This window comes from Molossus molossus, unplaced genomic scaffold (assembly GCF_014108415.1).
Source record: "Molossus molossus isolate mMolMol1 unplaced genomic scaffold, mMolMol1.p scaffold_m16_p_4, whole genome shotgun sequence".
Lineage (NCBI taxonomy): Eukaryota > Metazoa > Chordata > Mammalia > Chiroptera > Molossidae > Molossus > Molossus molossus.
In genome coordinates, this window is record NW_023425377.1 from 15,200,410 (window position 1) to 15,221,436 (window position 21,027).

Consider the following 21,027-nt stretch of genomic DNA (forward strand, 5'->3'; position numbering starts at 1 on the left):
TACGTTTAAGCTCCTTTACCTAGAGGAAGGTTCTGAATTTCTTTTTATTTTATCTATATTTGGGGGTAGGTGGTTATTACACACCCAAGGTTTTAATCGTTTCCCACCAAAATGCACAGACTCCCAAATGCACAAAACACACAATTTCAAGGGATTCTCTGAGATTAAGCTCCCTGTGGTAGAGACAGCCCTGAAAACAGATTTTTATTTTATTTTAATTAAACTGGCATAAGTTGTTTTTGAATATTTGAAAATAAAAGATTCACAGATTTACAGAGGCTTCACTCTTCAAGCGCTATGAGAACCCTGGTTCGGCCATTTTCCATTTGGGAGGTGGTCCAGGAGGTAGTGGGAATCGGCCCGCTCCCTCAGCTAGTCAGGTGCAGAGCTGGTTATCAAACAGGTTTCCCTGGATCACAGAGCTGTGCTCCTTCCTGTGTCCCAGAGGGAAGCCACATACGACAGCTACTTGTGACTTGCACAGTGGCGTGTGAGACTGGGACCACTTGGGTAGCCCTCGGCCAATGGTCTCTATGAAGAGGGCAGATTATCCTTGGTCCCATATGGCTCGTGTACTAATGTGTCTGGAGATAGGGGTGGGGCCAGATGGTCCCCTGAGGTCTTCTAGATCCAGATAATCAGCTTTCTTTGCTGGGTGAAGTGGCCCCGGAAGGCAACCTTGCTGTCCCTTCTCCTCTTCATCCACAATGATGGTAGGAGCAGAGTGTCACACACTCAGTTCCCACCATTCCCGTGTCTCTTCAAGTCTAGGATGATGGTGCTTCTCTTGAACTGGTTTATTCCCAAGGGGGAGTGGGAGGAGGAAGGGAAAGAAAGTTGGCAGAAGCTGGTGATGAACACAAAGGCGGATGTGGGACAGAGCGGAGAGCAAGCGCTGAGCCCACATTTGATGGTGGTGGCCCATTTCCCACCTCCCTGGGCACTAATCTCACCAGCTATTGAACAGCTAGCAACACACCATTGAATTTACGGAGGCTGTGTCTACATAATCACGGTAACCAGCTGCAGTGTGAAAACTCAGCCTATCAAACATTTCTTTGTGGTGGCAAAAGGCCAGAAAAAGAAAGAGCAAATCTGAGATTCAGAGTTGGTTTATACTTGTTTTGAAAGAGAAGAGTCTGTTACTTAGAGAGAACTTACGTCTTGATTCAAGTATCAGGATGTGGGAGAGATTATTGACCACATCCAGAGGTTCAAAATCCTTGTAGATTTCAGACAGGTTGTCATTTACCTGTGTCTTTCACAAAGACAAAACAAACATCCCACTATAAGGCAAATAGGTATTAGCCTTAATAGCAGCATGTACCAGGACCCCACTAAAGCAACCTTTGCTAATGGTCCGTCTCTTGCTGTTCCTCCCCTCCCTTCACTGGCGATGCCTCTTAACCCCCTGGCTGATATTTGACCCATGGAATTGACCATTAGTTTAGGTGCCATGAGGATACAGACAATATTTTATTTTCTCGGTACTCCCTGGGGCAAAGCCAAGCACAGAGCTCTGACTCACTCAAGGCTTGGGGAAGAAGAACCTTTTCATTATCCGTGATTACATTAGAAACCTCTGATGTTGCAAACTCCCATTTCTGTGAGCCCTCTAGGAGAAGCTGCCACTGAGTTTGACCTCCGGGGAAACCAAGGCAATGGAAGATTCACAGATTTGCTTAGAGGATCTATGGGAGGAAAACTCTTACATGTGATCATGCAGTTTTGCATGGTCCTCCCTCTCCAGCTCTCTCCAGTTTTGCATTCAAGCAGCCATATACAGGAGCATCCACTCTGCGTAAGGCACCATGCTAGGTGCTGTGGGCGAATCAAAGATGAATTAAATCAAGCAAACAACCTAGCACTGATCTAGGTGCCATGGCAATGAATAGGATGGTAGCACACTCTTCAGAGAGCACCTACTATGTGTCAGGCACTGAGTTAGGTGCTCCGTGTGCATTTATGCAAAGCTTCACAACAATGCAAGGTAGGAATTATCCCCACTCTGCCAACGAGGAAACTGAGGCTCGGAGAGGTTCTGTGACATGGCCGATACTACTCAGTGAGTGAGCAGCATTGGTATTCAGAGCATTGTTGTCTGGCTCCAGAGCTTGCGTCTTTCTCTCTGCACCAGACTGAGATTAAAAAAAAAAAGGCAGCAGAAGGTTCGGTGTTCGCCTTGGAGGAAATTACAGCAGAAGACAGAATGTGATCAGGTTCCCGAGTGAGGCAGAGGTCAGCGAGGGGACGGCAAGGCGGAGCTGGCCAGGCGAGAAGGTCCCGCAGAGGAGCTCCTCAGGTCAGGCTCCCTTGGCCAGCACCCGGTCTGCCGAGAATCTGAGCGCCAACTTGGAGTCTAATCCCGCTTCCCTCATTTAATAGCTACTAATGTGACCTTGGGCAGGAGAGTTAAGTGATTAAGAGCCTGAACTCTGGCATCCAACAGACCTGAATTTATGTTCCAGTCCAACTGATTTGTTAGCTGTGTGTCCTTGGGCAAGTCATTTATTTAACCACTCTGAGCCCTACTTACCTCATCTGTAAAATGAAGATCATAACAGTTCCTGCCTCGTAGGTTTGAGGTGAGGATTACATGCAATAATGTGTGTCAAGAGCCTAGCACAGAGTAATTACTAGTAATATCAGCTAAGGGTTATTAAGGGTTGGCTAGGTGCTAGGCATTGTGCCCAAAATGCCTTACGGACATTACCTGATTTAATTCTGATAGCAATATTATGGGGCCGATGCTATTATTATCGACATTTTATAGAGGAGGAAACTGAGTCTCAGAATGGTTGCCCAAGGCCATGGGGTTAGCAGCTGGCACAGCTGGATTACAAAGCAGCCAGTGAACGAGGCTAAACAATAGGAGGTGGGGGCCTCTGCTCCTGGAGCCTAGAGGGTCTCCAGGGACTTGAGGGGAGGGTGAGAAGCACGGCTTCCCTCGGCAGGGGACACTGGCTGCAGGAGAGGCCTCTCCTCTGCCTCCGGTGGCAGCAGGTCAGAGGCTCCCTGGAGTGAGGGACTGCAGCTCCCTCTGGGCAAACCTGCTTTTCCCTTTGGTAATCACAATTCGTCAGTCTGTGTTGAGCTTGGACTCCCCCAGCTCGGGAGTTCTCACCACACCGCTCTCCTGGTAAGGCAGAGAACTCTCGAGCTGTCCTTCGCAGCAGGCTGTTGAAGATTAATTGCCAAGTCATCCAGGGGCTGAATTCACATCACATATCTGGGGAGAACCGTGAACTGGGGGGCTGGTTATGAGGGGACAGCGCATGGGAGTGTGGAATGTGAAAAACCTGCTCTCATTCGGGAGAACAGGAAAAGGGCCCGTCTCCCCGGGGCCCCAGCAGCTCCTCTCGCGGGTGGGACAGGATAAACAGGTTGCCAACATTAACCGGCAGAGCTGCCAGTCGAGGGCCAGGGAGAGAGTGTGCCGTTTTCTTAAACGACTCTGGCTGTCCCTTTATGGCTGTCGGCTTTGCCATCACTTTGCCTTGGAATCTATGAAGACCCCAAACTTGATCTAGAAAGGGTCTCTAGGCTGTGATCTGGTTCGAAGCTGGGGGTGCAGTAGTGTCTGCACCATGCTTTCCACAAGACAGATGTCATTGTCCGTATCAAAGACCGAGGGCAGGGAACTAATAGAGATTTTACTGGCACTAAAGCTCTCCCAAGCTGCCTTTGCCACTGCCAGAAGGTACTTTCTAATCATACTGTTGACACCATTAAAGGTTAAAGCATAACATAACAAAGCAGAACTTACGGCCATGGGGTCCTTACAGCTGACTTTTTTTTCTTTTTTCATACGTGCCCCTAGCGAGAACTGAACCCAGGACTCTCTGGTCTGCAGGCTGATGCTCCAACCACTGAGCCAAACCGGACAGGGTAGACAGCTGACTTTTCAAGTCTAGTCTAGGGCTCAGCACACTACAGCCCTTGGAACAAGTCCAACCTTGTGTCTTTTTTTTTTTTTTTTGTAAATAAAGTTTTATTGGAACACCATGCCCATTTGCTTACACATTGTCTACGGGTGCTTTTTTCTTGCCACAATGGCACAGTTGAGTAGCTGCAACAGAGACCTTTGCCTTGCAAGGCCTAAAATATTTGCTCTCCGACCCTTCCTAGAAATTGTTTGTTGACCTTTGCTCTAGTCTATCCTTCTTATTTTACATGTGGGGATACAAAGGCCCAGAAAGGGGGAGGGGTTTGCTTAAGGCCCAGCCAATGTCAGTAGCCTGGGGATTTGATTCCACCACATGACTCTTTGCTGTGACCTGTTTCAGCAGCCTGGAGCAGGTTCTGAGTTTGCAGCCCGGCTTTAGTTGACCAGATGCATGATGCTGGGCAAGCTACATAAATTCTTTCAGACTCCATTTTCTCATCTGAGACTTGGGGATAATGTGTTCTGTTTCTTGAGATAATGCACATACTAGGTGATTGTGACAATTAAAGAAGTCTGTAATGCTTAAACTGGGATCTGGCTCATAAAAATCATTCAACCCCAAACAGCTGCGAGTATTATATTGATGTCCCCTATGATTTTAGATGCACAAATCGTATCCCTCCCACTCCAAATTCCATCAGGGAAAGGGCTACTCCTTACCAAGTGGTTCTTCAACTTATCAAGTCCTAGATCTTATTGAGAACCGACTGACAGCTGTGGACACGTTGCTTTACTCCGCCCTTTTCCTGAATTCCTTACAGGGGCTTCCTCAGTGACAAGTTCCTGCCAGGGCCCCCTGGTTAATTGATATTTACCTTATCACTTCTTTTTTATTTTTATCATCCTCGTCCGAGGACATTTTTCCATTTTTTTTTTCAGGTAGAGTGGGAGGGAGAGAGAGGAACAGAGAGAGAAAGAAACATCGATGTGAAAGGGACACATCGAGTGGCTGCCACCCACACAACCCAACCAGGGCCGGGGACAAACTGCAACCGAGGTACGTGCCCTTAGTGGGAACCAAACCCGGGTCTCTCCGGACCGCAGGCCGACGCTGTAACTGCTGAGCCAAACCGGCCAGAGCCCCTATTACTTCTTATTTGTGTTTGCTGGTCTTCTTTCCTGCTAACTGCATCTCGGTGTAACCTCTTTCAGTCTTGGGCAACAGAACTAATCCAGTGCTTCCCCATTCATCACGGAGCAGAACTCGAACTGAATAGAGTGAATGGACATTGGCCTTTCTTGTCCTCCTGGAGTCTGCGGTCTAAGGAGTGTCCTGGGGATGTGCACCTGAGGAAGCGTGGAGAATTTGTCTGACACCGAACAGGGGTGTGCGTTAAATAAGGAAACAAAGAAAATATGTGACGTAGGTCTCACATTTCTCCATCCTTCCTCTTCTTCCTCTCTTGTGGCCCACTGAACCAAACCATCCAATCCTTTGGGGGGATTTTCACTTGTGAGCACAAAGTTCAGAAAGGTCTACAGGAAGTGGTGGGAACCATTTTTCCTTGGGGGCATCTAAAAATTGTATCTGACTGAAGTCGACAGGCTGGGCCTCTGGGGAGCAAGGCAAGGAAGTGATGTCAGTGGGTGACTTCTGCCTTCTCATCTGTTCTCTGGCGGAGATGACAGGGTAGGACCCTGGGTGGGGGTGAGCATGCTTGGGAAATGGTGTGCACATCACTGTGGGCCCATGGACATCCAAGGGGGGCGGGGGGAGAAAGGCAGTTTCCTCGCCCATTTCCGTCGTGCACTGGGGAATGCTGGGACAGGAAATGCCCGGCGTTTCCCAGCTGATGACTGGCCTGCAAGCCGGCAGATTTGGAAGGTTGCCTGGGCAGTCCTGAGAAGATGAAGGGACGAGGAGGAGCCTTGGTTTTTCCACCTCTTGTGGGACTGCCCTGGTGAGTGCTCAGGGGCGAAGTTTGGGAAAGATCCTGTGGAAACTTCTAGACAGGAGCAGCCTGGTATCATGGCAGTTGGCTGCATGGCATGAATTACAGGGGCCTCCGAATATCTCCCTGTCTATTGGAGTACCATGAGTACCATCCTCTGAGAGGGAGGCGCTGCCCTTTCCCATGGCCCTGTTTGTATTTATTTATTTATTATCCTCACCCGAGGACATTTTTCCTTTTTTTTTTTTCCCAGGTAGAGTGGGAGCGAGAGAGAGAAACAGAGAAAGAGAGAGAAACATCGACGTGAAAGGGACACATCGAGTGGCTGCCACCCGCATGACCCAACCAGGGCCGGGGACAAACTGCAACCGAGGTACGTGTCCTTAGTGGGAACCGAACCCGGGTTTCTCTGGACCACGGGCCGACACTCTAACCGCTGAGCCAAACTGGCCAGGGCCTATTTTATTTTATTTGAATTGATTTTTTTGGTATGTGCCCCTAGTGGGAACTGAACCCGGGACTCTCTGGTCTGCAGGCTGATGATCCAACCACTGAGCCAAATCGACCAGGGCATTCCTATGGCCCTATTTTAATTAACTGTGACTAACTGAGTATAGTTATGTGTCAGGCATTGTGCTAAGCTAATTCACAGGCAACATCTCATTTAATTCTCCAAACAACACTTTGGTGGAAGACATTGTTGGTGGAAGACATTATTGGCTACAATTTGCAGTTGAAGCAACTGAGGACAAGATTAATTAACATGCCCGAGATTACCCAGGCGTGGGAGTAGGGCAGAGACAGTTTGACTTAAAATGGATACTTTTTACCTCCCTAATTCTCCAAATTTGGCTGTAGGCTGATCTCACAGCTAAACAAAACTACAGGAATTTCTGGGCAACCTCAGCAGACCAGGGACATAGATTCAGAGAGGCAGAAGTTATTTTGGGTTATGTGCTACTGCACCCTGCAAACACCGGCTCTTCTCTAGAGCGGGGTCTCTCCTCCTAACCTCTCCCTGGGAAACTCAAGTGAGCTCGAGGTCATGTGTCAGGCTGGAGTATCAAGTCTTCCAAGATGAAGAGTGGAAGACCTGACCCCATCCTTGTCTTTAAAGTTATTGATCCCATGATGGCAACCATAACTACCTGTTGTCTAAGAGAGAAAGAGAGAGAGAGAGAGAGAGACTCCAAAGACAGCATGAGAGATGCTAGTTAGACCCAAGGAACTAGCTTATTAGACATCAGATCAAATTCTAGTTTCTGGCACTACCTAGCTTTGTGACCTTGGGCAAGTTACTTCAGTTATTTAAGCTTCTGTCTGTTTATCTGTTACATGGATATTTTAATAGTATTTACCCCACTGAGTTGTCGTCAGGATTAATGGGCCTCTGTCACCTAGAAAGCTCTCAACAAATATGTTATTGTTGATATTTTGAGTAATCATAAAAAAAAAAATACAACAGATTTCTCAGAATCTGGAGTATTTAAGTACAGATTTTCCTAGTTGACCTCTCAGTGAATCTTCTAACCCTTTATTTGCCAATTGATATAATTGATTCCTTTTTTTCCCTGATATAAATAGTCCTTAAAACACAGTGGCTGGAAAAATAACAGTAATACAAATAATAATAGCTACCACTTGTTGAGAACCCACTGTGTGCTAGGCTCGTATTAGAGGCTTTACACACACTCCCTCATTTAAAAAAAAAATTGTTTCCTTTATTAATTTTTAGAGAGAGAGGAAGGGACAGGGAGAGAGAGATAGAAACATCGATGAGAGAGAACATCGACTGGCTGCCTCCTGTATGCCCCCCACTGGGAATCGGGCCCCCAACCTGGGCAGGTGCCCTGACCGGGAATCGAACCGGCCACTTCTTGGTGCAGGGGTCGATGCTCAGCCACAGCCACACCAGCTGGGCATGCACGCCCTCATTTTGACACAAGAATCCTCAGTAGGCAGACGTGACATATTTGGCCTTTCCGATGCAATTTCTGAGATTGCCTCCGCCATACCCAGAGAGCCTGGGCTTGTTGCAAATATCTCTTCATGCAGAGGACTCCTGGCAAGGTTAGAGACAAAGCCCGTGTGGGCATTGGTGGGCTTGGGGAGTGGGCTGTGGTGGGCAGTGGGCCCAGGGAGCTCTCTGTGCACAGGGCAAGGGGAACAGCTTGGTCCGTCCGGCAGGCAGCGCGCTCCTAGCCTGTAATTCTCGGTCACTGATACCATTAGCGTCATGAATCAGACCAAAGAGGCTCACAGACTATAAAGCATCTCAGCAGACACTGACCATTCATGTCCTAGAAAGTCAGGGAAGGAAGGGGGTCACGTGAGAGCCTCTACATGCCCCAATCCTGCAGAGAGGTCTAGATCCACGAGAAGGGGACGAAGAGAAGGAGGGAGAAGGACAGAGAACACACTCCAGTGGATATGTATTTCCAATCAAATTCCAGGGCTGAGTGTAGAAGTGGAAAAAAAAAAAAAGGTATTCAGTCTGGGGTGTTTTTTCCTCAAGTCAAGCGAGGAAACTTGTCCCTAAAACAGTGGAACCAGCTCTGGGTGTGAAAGTTCAGTCCTCCGTTGTCCCCTGAACACTTTAGGATGTTCCTTCATCTGGGAGACTTTACTCCTTCATGTGCTGCTCCCTTGGGAGCCTAGGCATTTAGGAAGAGGGAAACATGGAGCCATTCAGCAGACCAAGGTGTTCCTACACAGCCAGAGATACCGAAACTTCTCTGGGCATGAGCCACCTGGAGGGGGCCTCAGATTCAGATCCCTGAGTCCCTGTTGCAATAGGTGTGAAATGAGGTCCAGGAATTTATATTTTTCACAAGTCACCCAAATGATTCTACTGCAGAAGACTGGCAGACCACATAGTTAGAGACATCATTTTAGTCCATTACCCCCATTATACAGATCAGCAAATGGAGGCCCAGAAAGTACAAATGACTTGGCTGTCTCACAGAGAGGGTCCTTACAGGGTCTAGGTCTTAAACCTAGGTTCTCTGCTGACCTGTTCTGCTTGTCTTGCCTCAGACCCATTAAAAATGACATTGGCCTCCACATGCTGTTCTTAATTCCTTGTTGGGGGTCATCCAGCTCTTCACAGCTCAAATCAGGGGTCACTTCCTCAGGGAAGACAGTCTTGCCCCTCCCCACCTTAGACTATGTGGGGTCCTTTTCTTCTCTGCTCTCAGAAAACCATAACTCTCTCCTGCTCAGCACTCACCCTGGGTTGTGATTATACAGCCTCCATGTGATTATTGGATCAATATCTGCCTCCCTTCCTGGACTTCAGGCTCAATGAGATCAGGGGGTTTCTTTTTGTTCATCCAAGAGCCTAGCACAGTGTGTGATGGATAGAGAGTAAGTGCTCAATAAATATTAGTAAGTAAGTGAATGAGTGAATGAATGAATGAATGAATGAAAAAGTCGGTGGATCTCAGTCTTAACTGAAAGTCAAAATAAAGCAAAATTTGTGAAACACATGCCTTTCAATGAGTTTTCTCTTTTGAGACTTTTTTGGGGGTCTTGTTTTTGGCTGAATCTGTTTGATCCCTAATGCCCATCTATCCCTGAAACCAGAGCTTCCTAGAGGCAAAACTGTATAAGAAAAGGTTTCCTTTCTTAGATTTCCTGTCTGTTTGTTTGTTTCTCTTCTCTGTCATTTAATCTTTCTATTAACACAGCAAGTTTTATGTTGGGGATCCATTCTCCTCTATGCAAGCCTCCCTTCATTTCAACTCTAACCCTTGCTCAAGGTCCCAATGCCCAGCCACTCCTGAATCCTGACCTTTTCTAACCTCCTGTTCCTGGTCAAAGTCAACCAGTCCAATGTCCTATTTCCTGAAGGCCCCTGAATGTTAGGACAGCTCTTCAAAGTGATCGCTTCCTGCCAACAACGGATCATGACCTCATCTGTTGCCTCATCTCCTCCCCTTTAATTTGAACTAAGCTCATCACTTTCTTAGCCAAAGGTGTGTGCTCCAATGAGCTGGTGAAACTTTCAATATTACGGATCATCCTCTATGGAGCCCAAGAAGCACGGATGATGGGAGGAGGACTCTAGTGATCAGCAAGTATCTACTGAGCCCTGTGTTAGGATCTGAGGGACACACAAAGATACATAAAAGTGTTTTTCTTCTCAAGAATCTTTATGAAAGTGTCATGAGCTCACGTTTAACAGCAGTGTGGCAATGAACACTTCTAGTAACTTTGTTGCTTGACAAACAAGTGATGGTAAACATAAGTGCTGTGAGTTTAAATTGGATTGTGTATATAATGCACTTTGTATTGGGCCTGACACACAGTAGGCCCACTCAGTCATGTTAATTCTTCCTTCCAATGGAAGGAAAGATTTTTCAGGGCTAGAGTAGGTTAGCTGGCCTCCACTGAGGAGGGGTGCTTATTTTGTGGTTCTGGGGAGCATATTCAACTTGTGAAGAAACTTTTTCGACTCCATAAATGTGCCCACTGGCATTCAGCATTGATTTCTGTTTGAAAACAATTGTTCTCTTTGCACTCAAGCGGGTCCCCTAGGATCCGGCTGATCCGCACTCGCTTACGTCCTGTGTGTACACAGGAGAGAGGCATTCGGAATCAGAGCTGGAAGGGATGCAGAAATTATGCAGCCCTTCCCTCACTTCACAGAGGTTGAAACTGAGGCCAGACAAGTGATGTGACCGTGGTCACTCAGAGCCAGAACGAGGACTGAAGCCTCTAATGTCCAGCCCAGTACTCTTCAAAATAAATACATTTAATATAACTGTATGTTATTTACATTATTTAATCACTAAGCACATGAAAATAGCTTTTTAAAAAATTACCAAAGTAAATTGTGCTTTTGGGAAAGCAATGGAAAGGTATAGAGAACAAAAGGGAAATCACCCTTCATTCTATTATCCAGAGAGAGCATCACTGAGAGAGCATCCAGAGAGAGCAACATTTTGGCAAATGTTTCCTAGACTTTACACACACTCACAAACACGTGCACACACATGCCCACACATATTTACACACACACACACACACACACACACACACACACACACACACAGTATCATCTGGGGGTTCCTCGCCTTTGTTCAACCTCCCTTGGTACCCACAGCTGTCCCGAGCTGCCCACCTCTCAGACCCAGGCTAATCTTCTCCGATGGCTGTAGGGGTGGTCCTTAACCCAATCAGAGCCAGTGAGCACCTCTGGACTCCTTGTCATGAGATTTGGCGATAGGGGAAGCAGGATTTGGACAGGGTCTGAAGGCATTCCAGCCACAGTGAGGGTGACTGTACGGGTGTGGAGCCAAACAGAACTGAGTGATATCGTCTCCCCTTCCCACACGCTCCCACGGGAATTATTCCCATGAGGATAACCCTAGTGCTTTAGAGTAGCTAGGTGCCTATGAGCAGTGGATCCAATTCTTAGAAGGACTGTGAGCGAGTCACTTAGTCTCTCTGAGCCCAGTTTCCTCATCTGTAAAGTGGATACTACTTGGGAGATTACAGGGAGGATAATATACTGCTAATCCCATCCATCCTAATAATAACAATTACATTTACAGCTGCCTCTATTAATTGTTTGCTATGGTCAGGACTTATGCCAAGCAGTTTAATATATTGTTTCATTTGATCTCCACACCCACAGGGAGTGGGAGGGGATCTGCTACGGCTGCGTGTGTGAAGGTGCAGGATTGAGATGCAGGACCTGACTCCAGCTGCCTTGATTCCTGTCACAGTCATTTTGCTAACTGATCCCTTTCCTTCTGTGAATGTCTGGTAGAGGGATCGAGGTGCTTTTCAGGTCCTCTTGGCTGGGGGCCATCTTGCCCTCTGCAGTCTGATTCCAAACTAGAGAGTGGGAAGGCCCTGCTGGGCTGTCATCTAGGGGGCTGGGACAGTGGCCAGACTCCTCTCTGCCTGTGGTGCCCCCTTTCTGGCCGTGCCCCAGTGTTCCCTAGGTAACCACGGGGGACGCGGCACAGATTTATGGCCCTGCTGCTCCTGAGCCAGTACCTGACAGGTTTCGTCTGAGACAGATGGTGTCTGGCTCCCAGATGACTCATTGGGAGGGGAGCAGACACCCGTGGGTGGCATAGAAAGAAGAAAATCCCTCCTTCTCACCTCCCACAAGCAGAGAGACTGAGTAATTTCTCCATCACACACGCTGCTCAAAAGTCATATCCTCAAGGCTCCCATATTATGGATGGGGACACCGAGGCCCTATTTCATCCGCTCCTTCATTGACTGTGTGACGGTCACTGAGCTCCGTGCCAGGCTGTTAGACTGGGTGGAAAACGCAAATATGGGAAAAACACAGGTTCTGTCATCATCAACAATGCTATTGATTACACAGGGGAGTAAGTCATGGAACGGGGCTGTCACCAGGGTGGGATTTAAAGTGTGGGCTGCCCCAAGAGTGAGCATGTCAATCATTTGTGTTCCAGTGGGTTCCACTTCACTTTATTCTTTCAGCCTCTACTAGGTGCTGAGCCCAGCGGAGATGAACACGAAATCCCTGGAGAAGCTTTTAGAAAGGTGTTGGATTGATCTCAAGGTGGATTTTAAGAAAGTTGAATGATACAGAATGGAAATGCTTTTTATAGCGGGTTCATTAGTTCATGCTGGCGTTTAGCACGTCTTTATTTTAGAAGTATTTTTCCTGCTGGAATCCTATTTGGCCTGTTCAGCTGGTGCTGGAGGCTGGAGGGGATGCGCCGGCTGCGAAGTCCACTCACTTTCCCCCCTAGAAAGTTGAGCTTGCTACTCTGAGGCAGAAAAAAGCAAATACGATTTCACTGGGTCCTTGCAGAGAGCGAATTATCTTTGGTCTCCACTTGGGAGCCTGTTGGAGAAACACGCATATTTTATATTGTGACTAATTTTACGTTAAAGTGCCTACTTGAAAAAAAAATACCAATATGTCCATTTATAAGTTTTCCCCTTCTGAATAGTCACCTCAGGAGGTGATAAGCTGTTTTTTTTTTAATCCTCACCCGAGGACATTTTTCCATTTTTTATACAAATAGAGTGGGAGGGAGAGAGAGGAAGAGAGAGAGAGGGAAACATCGATGTGAAAGGGACACATCGAGTGGCTGCCACCCGCACGACCAACCAGGGCCGGGGACAAACTGCAACCGAAGTACGTGCCCTTAGCGGAAACCGAACCCGGGTCTCTCCGGACCGCAGGCTGACACTATAACCGCTGAGCCAAACCGGCCAGGGCGATAAGCTGGTTTTAATAATCCCGTTAAAACTATATATATATATTTTTTTTGCTTAATCCTCACCTGAGGATATTTTTCCATTGATTTTTTAGGTAGAGTGGAAGGGAGGGAGGGACAGAGAGAGAGAAAAACATTGATGTGCTCTCAGGTATGTGTCCTTGACTGGGAATCGAACCCATGACCCTTCGGTCCAAGGGCCGACGCTCTAACTGCTGAGCCATGCCAGCGAGGGCTTCCTCCTTTTTCAATATTGTTCTCAAACCAATGCACATTCTTGGGACCATTATGGTGGAGCCAAGCACTCATTGTTGGGGAGCAGATGTGATTTTTAGAAGCAATTGGTAGCCCTTATGAAGGCACCTAGCCCTCCCTCATCCTTGGCCTGTCTGTCTCCGATCCTTTCCATGACTTCTCTGTGCTGATCTAAATGGCTGGGGGCTAAGCCCTCACCCTCCAGAACTTGGCCAGTGGGGCTATGGCAGGACAGAGAGAAATGGAGAAGTCAGACATTTCTCCCCCACGCCCACCACTCCCCACTCTGTTTCTTGGGGGCAATTAAACGTTAATCATTTCCATGGTTCCTGTTCCACCAGAAAGGTCATACATAAATCATATGTATCAGATACATATTAATGGCTTGCTATATACCAGCATGAACTTGCTATAAAATATAATAAAAGAGATTTCACTCATAATAACAACCAACTATGTAACACCCAGGAATATCTTTAACAAGAAATGTAAAGGATGGCACTGGCCGGTGTGACTCATGGTAGAGTGGGGTCCAATGCACCTAAAGGTCTCTGGTTCGATTCCCGTTCAGGATATATGGCCAAGTTGTGGGCTCAATTCCTAGCAGGAGGCATGCAGGAGGCAGCTGATCAATGTTTCTCTCTCACAGAGATGTTTCTCTCTCTCCCTCCCCCTTTCTCTCTCTCTCAAATCAATAAGAACATAATTTAAAAATAGAAGTATAAAGGATGTATATGGAGAAAACTTTGTATATGTATACGTTATAAAACTTTGGTGAAGAGCATGAAAGACGACTTAAATAAATGAAAATCTATGCTATGTTTCTGGAAGTATTATAAAGACGTCACTGCCCCACAATGGAATCTATTTAAGGCAATTCCATCCAAAATATCAGGGATTTGAAGGAAACATAATGAAATAATTCCAAAGTGCTTCTGGAAGAATAAATGCTTAAGAATAGCCAAACAAATTTAGAAAAAGAAGGGTTATGTGGAGGGAACTGCCTACAGATTAAAATCCTTGACAATGTGACTGGCAAAGGGTTAAGCTGGCAGATTATTAAAATAGAATAAAACCAGATCCAACTATGCACCAGAACTAATATGTGACATTTCCATTCTTTACAAATGGAATCAATTTTGGATATTTGAAACAAAATAAAGTTAGGCTCTTACTTTTCACCTTACATAAAATATAAATTCCAAATAAATTAGAGATTTAAATGTAAACATTCAAACCATAAAAATGCTAGAAGAAAGGATAGGTAAATAGTTTTAGCTTCTTAGGATTAGGAAAATACTTTTTATTTTTTTTATCATCCTCACCCGAGGACATTTTTCCATTTTTTGTTCAGGTAGAGTGGGAGGGAGAGAGAGGAAGAGAGAGAGAGAGAGAGAAACATCGATGTGAAAGGGACACATCGAGTGGTCGCCACCCGCACAACCAACCAGGGCCGGGGACAAACTGCAACCGAGGTACATGCCCTTAGCGGGAACCGAACCCGGGTCTCTCCGGACCGCAGGCCAACGCTCTAACCGCTGAGCCAAACTGGCCAGGGCGGATTAGGAAAATACTTTTTAACAATGATATCAATATTAGAAACCAGGAAAGGAATGAAGAAATGAGTATGAATATAAATAAAAATGTGAAACTCGTATGGCAAAACCTCTCCCATCATCAAGTTAAAACACAAAGGATATATTAAAAACATATTTTCAAATTATATTAATAATAGAAAATTAATATTCTAGATACTTAAAGAATCTTTCTAGATTAATCACAAAAAGATGAGTAACATCCTAATAGAAATGTGGGAAGGACAAGAATGGATAAATCTTAGATAAAATATGTACAAAATCAATAATCATATAAAACTTTGTGTAGTAATAAAATAAATGCAACTTACACAACAATGATATCTAGGTTTTACCTATTAGGCAGATAGAAAGGAATAAAACTAAGTGTGAAAAGTCTGAAAGGGTGAGGGAAAATTGATTGTCTCACTTATTGTTGGTAGGCATTGTAAGTTGGCATATTACTAAAGGGCATTTGATGAAATACGTCAAAGGATTCTAACATACATGTACCATTAGCCTAGCAATCCCACTTGTTGGAATTTACCTTAAGAAAACAGCAAACAAGTGTACAAAGATCTGCTCATCACAGTTTTTCTGTAAAAGCAAATTCACACGCATGGATGCGCGTGCACACACACACACACACTCACACTCACACTCACACCTAATTGGAATCATAGTAAATATCTGCCAACAGGGAGCTGGTTAAGATGTTACAGTACATCCCCATGGAGAATGCGATGCAGCCATTTAAATGACTGTTGTCAATTCGTGACCTAGTATATATTCAACAACATTCTGTCCATGAAATATTGAAAGTGAAAAACCTAGGGCACCAAACTGTGCAAATAGTTGAAGTTGTTTCTGTTATATGTAAATGTTTAGATGATAAGAAAGAGGTAACAAGCACATATACAAATATAGTTGATGGGATTATTCCTAAGTGGGAGGATTATAGGTGATGTCATACTTTCCCATATTTTCTAAAATGTTTCTTTACTTTTACAAACAATTGACATGTAATCAATTACCCCCTTCTTCCTCCAAAAATTATATTGAAAGGGCAAAGTCAACTGGAGCCAAATCTAAGTAATGTAGGAGTCAAGGTGGAAGGCTTTTTTACTTAGAGGTCCACTAACACTGTGCTTATCCATTTTCCCACAAACTTTTGGCCCATTTTTTCCCCTTCTGCTAGAAATACTCTTTCCAAGATACCTTTCTCCTAATAATCCCAATCCTCTCCTATGGGTAGGACTATGAAAGTGCTACCCAGGCTTCGGGGGTTGGCTAAGTTTCTGTGGCCCTCCCCCCGTCCTTGCTGCCAGATCCGCTTGGTCCTTCTCGGGGCTCCCACAGCACCGTGGACATGGCTCCGGCACAGTCCACACCTGCAGCCAGGCGCCATGGTTTCCTGGGAACTTCTTGTCCCATTCCCCTCCCTTCACAGGAGAATCAAGGTGGAGTTTTCAGGCTGAGGTGAAGGTGGGGAAGCCCACCTGAAAGAATGGGAAGCATCAAGTTGGAGGAGGGTGGGTCTCAGCATGCTCACAACCATGCAGGTTCAAGTGCAGAAGTTGGGGGGGGGGGCACCAAATCTGGCTGGTGGACTTAAACTGGAACCAGAAACATCAGACATATCATGACTATGTGCTTATAAGGATTCTTGGTTCTAGATAACTAGCTCCAATTAGCTTAAGCAAAAAGCAAGAATTTATTATGTTAGTTGAGTGTAACATGCAATTCAAAACCTGTGTTTGAAAGGCTTCAGTAGCAACTGGACCAGGGGTTTAAGACCTTTTGGATAGCTCTTCACATACCACATCTTATCTTTGTTTCCTTCTTTTTTACCCCCCAGGATGAAACCCTTTTTTTTTCTCTGATTCACATGATGAGAAACCAGACCACGAAAGTCATAATTTTTATATTTTTAGAATGTAGGAAGTCACAAAACCTGGCCCCTTTAACTCCCACGGAAGGGTTGAGATAAATCTGCGGGTCAGGAGGTTACATGTGGACCAACCAGCTGTCACTAGGCAATGATTCTATTATTGCCTCAGCTTGCGTAGGTGATAAGCCCTGGATCATCAACCTTGGCCAGGGAAGAAGGGTCACATCCTTCTGGGATGGCTTCCATGGTGACTGTATAGACAAGGGGAGGGACAGTTCTTAGTAAAGAGGTGCCTCATAGGTATGCACTACAGAGCGCATAGGATCCAAAATGGAATGGAGGAGAGTGAGCCTGAGGGTTTGCCTAGAAAGTCCCTTAACATTTGAAGATTAGTCTTATGAGCCAGCAGGAGTAAAATGTTCAGATGGATTGGCCATGTGCCTTATTTTTTCCCCTCTAAATTATAAATGCTTTGAGGCCCTGGACTCTTTTGTTGTTGCTTGCTCATCTCTCAGTGCTCATCAGAGCCCCTTACACCTAACAGGTGGCCAACAAAGGTCTGCTGTCATTTGGATCTAGAGTGCTCTAATTGTGGGGTTTGCACACTGGATCTGCAGGCCTTCAGACAAGCGTACTGGAAGCATTTTTGACCTAAAGAAATAAATCCACAGCCTCCTTCCCCAGGTGACTGCTTTGATGACAATGCTCATTTGGAAGTGGAAGTCTTGGAAAGCATGGTAATAACTTATTTCATTTCCCGGTCCCATTATGTGTGTCTGAGAACAGCACTCAGGTGGACTCTGGGTTGTATATTGAGCATCTCACAGCAACACGCAGATGTCCCATTTCTACTGGGCTCTTGTCAGTGATCCAAGACCAGTTTCAGCCAGAATTAGAGGGTGCAACACTCACTCTTTCCATCGTAAATGGGTGCATTTTCAGTCAGGATTCTTTGATTGGAGAGTCCACACCAGACTACTTAAGCAAAAGGACTTTATCAGTTTATATCAGAGAATGTCTGGCTTCAGGGGAAACTTGGTGCAGAATTCAGACAGCACAACCACTATGCAATTCTCTATTTTCTGATTTTGCTTCTTTGGTAAGGGCTCTATTTTTAAGGCTTTCCCTTCATACTCCCCCAAACTACTGCCAACACTTCTTGGGCTACATCCCTCTAGATTCACATCCAGCAGGATAGATAAAGCTCACCTCCATGCTAGTTTTAGAAAAATCACTGGACTTGAGTCGCATTGGCCCTGTTTGAGCGATGGGCTCAACTCTGAACTAGTCACCGCGGCTGCGGGTTGGGGGCGGGTGACGCACACTGCGTTGTGTAGCTTAGTCATATGCTCACGACTGGAGTAAAATGTAAAAGTAGAGAGTGAGGACGGGAGCTCCCCCAAATAAAACCGGGCTACGATGTCGCCAGAGGCGGAGGAGATGTTGGATGGTAAAATCAACGACAAAGTTTATCATGTACACATTCGGCAGGCATTTGGGGGACCCTGCGAGCTAAATAGCCCATTTCATAAGCTGCGCAGCTGAAGCCCAGAGAAGGTAACGATCTTGCCCCAGGACACAAGACAAACTGAGAGCAGGGCCAAGGGCTCATTATCGCCCAGTTGGAGCTCTTTGCACGGAAGCACCCACTCTTTAAGGAACACCTCTACAGCCCAGGTCATCATCGCCTGCCTCTGTTTTCATTTCCATGAGGGATCATAGGAGCAGGGCCGCCAGGGACAGCTGTGCAGGTTATGGGCTGCACAATTTCAGGGGGTTCCGTTGAACCAAAGCCATGTGAAGGGCGCCTCTACAGCCGTGCGGAGCGCAGACGGGCGGCCTGCACAGGCGGATGGATCTGCATTTGTTCTTCCGCGGGGATGGCAAACAGCGCTCCCTCCAGTACCCCTGAGGGTTATTGCCTATCGATCCTGTCACTCTTTCCCACTGAGCTCAGACTCAGTCTCAGAATTGTTTTCAGCCCAACCTTCTCAGTTCCCACCAGTTTTCAGTTGTAGCTGGCTCTTGAGATAAAATCTGTATGCTTCCCTGTACTAACGTGAGTAGCTCAAATCTGTCCTCAGAATGATTCCCCTCCCAAACCTCTACTTAGCTTCTAATCATTGCTACTAGCATCAGACAATGAGAAAACTCCCAAACCGGTCAATACAGCCATTATAACATCATAGACTGTTTTAGGGATTAAATGAGATAATACAAGTCCTTCGATAGTGGCAGACATCGTGCAAATAGTCAGCAATCAGAAATCTAATAATAAAATATTTTTGAAATCACATAAACATATGTTTGATGTGCTAACAGCCTCTAACGTCTGTTTGTATTCTCGATCTAAACTCTAGGTTAGCACGTAAGTTAAAAGTGAAATCTCTTAAGTATTGTTGAGAATTAAATGTTTACCACATTTTCAGTTCATATACACACCTTCTGGAAACAAGGTGTGATTGGGTGGCTTTTAAAATCCAGGGGGCATGATTCCCTGTCCTATGCCTAGGCTCTCTCTTGAGCTGGTCTCTCTTCTCTCTCTCTTTCTCTACCCCCTCCCCCTCCCCCAGCTGTTGGCATTCATGGGAAACCAGTGAACTGTGGGGCTGTGGGGCAGCAGGTGCGGGAGGCCATGCTCCAGTGATGTGCACGGGCAATGCAGAAGCACCGTGCTCATTGGGCAGGGACACAGACACCGGCACGGCTGGTTTCTTTAAGTGGAACCAGGCAAGCCAGTGGGACACCACAGACCAGCCTTGCCCAGGACTTCTCTGCCTGTGGTTTGCCAGCCTGGCCAGGCAGAGTAGGAGAGAGAGCAGGGATGGGTGGTGAGTGTTATTAGCTTGTTGGCATTGGAGTAGGGAGCTGTGCCAGACTCTGGCAGGAACATTTCTTTTCAGGCACCAGTGCCCCTTGTCCTTGTCCTGCTACTGGGGCTTTTATAAGTGAACAAGGAGGAGGTGGCCAAACCCTGTAGATGTCTGTTTAGATCGGAGTGACAGAGAATGTCCCAGCAGGATGGGACTTTGAAGATCCATGGGACCCTGACTCTTCCTTTTACAGATGACAGCACTGGGAGTCCAGAAACAATATCTTCACTCAAATGTTTTTTTTAATCCACCTATGCATATACTTTCTTTATTCTTTTTTTTTTTTTTGCTTTCATTTTTTATTTTATTTTATTTTTTAATTTTATTTTTGTTACAGATGTTTCTCCTTTTTTACCCCATTGACACCCTCCTCCCCATCCCCCTACCCTGTCCTCGGCTTTGTTGTCCATGTCCATTGGTTATGCATACATGCATATTAAGTTCTGTAGTTCATCTCTTCCCACCCTCCACCACCCCCTCTTCTGAGGTTGTCAGTCTGTACCCTACTTCCATGTTTCTGGTTCTACCCTATTCCTCAGACTGTTATGTTCATTATATTCTGTATATAAGTGAGATCATTTTCTGCTTGGCTTGTTTCACTTAGGATAATACTTTCCAAGTCCCTCCATGTCGTCTCAAAGGATAAGAGATCCTTCTTTCTTACAGCTGCATAGTACTCCATTGTGTATATGTACCACAGCTTTTTTATTCATTCATCTACTGATGGACACTTGGGCTGTTTCCAGATCTTAGCTATTGTAAATAGTGCTGCTACGAACATGGGGGTACATATATTCTTTCTGATTGGTGTTTCAGGCTTCTTAGGGTATATTCCTAGAAGTGAGATCACTGGATCAAATGGAAGTTCAATTTTTAATTTTTTGTCTTCACTCAAATGTTCACCAACAGGCACAGGCCTGGGCTCTTTTGAAGACTCAGATGGGTCAGCTATATGGAGGGTTAGCTATTGTCACTTGACTTTGAAGAGAGGTGACCTTGAAGAGAGATGGGTCAGGCACCTTGCAAGGCCATTGGAGGAGACATTTTTTGGGGCAGAGAAATTTATTTAAAAAAATCACTGCTTAAACGATGACCTGCTTCATCCATGGGTGGGACAGGTTCAAGATATAGCCCAGTCAGCCAGTGGGAGAGGAAGAGCAGTCCAGGGAAATAGTCTCTGGGGGCCAAAAACCTAGACTTCCATCCCAACCATGCCACTGTCTTGCTGTGTGACTTTGGGTCATTCCCTTGATGGTCTGAGCCTTGATTTCCTTCTCAAATTTGTGGAGAAAATAAACCATTGCCAATTTGCCTCAAAGGGTTATTGAGGAGAAAAAACAAGAAAGAAAGAAAGAAAGAAAGAGAGAGAGAGAGAGAGA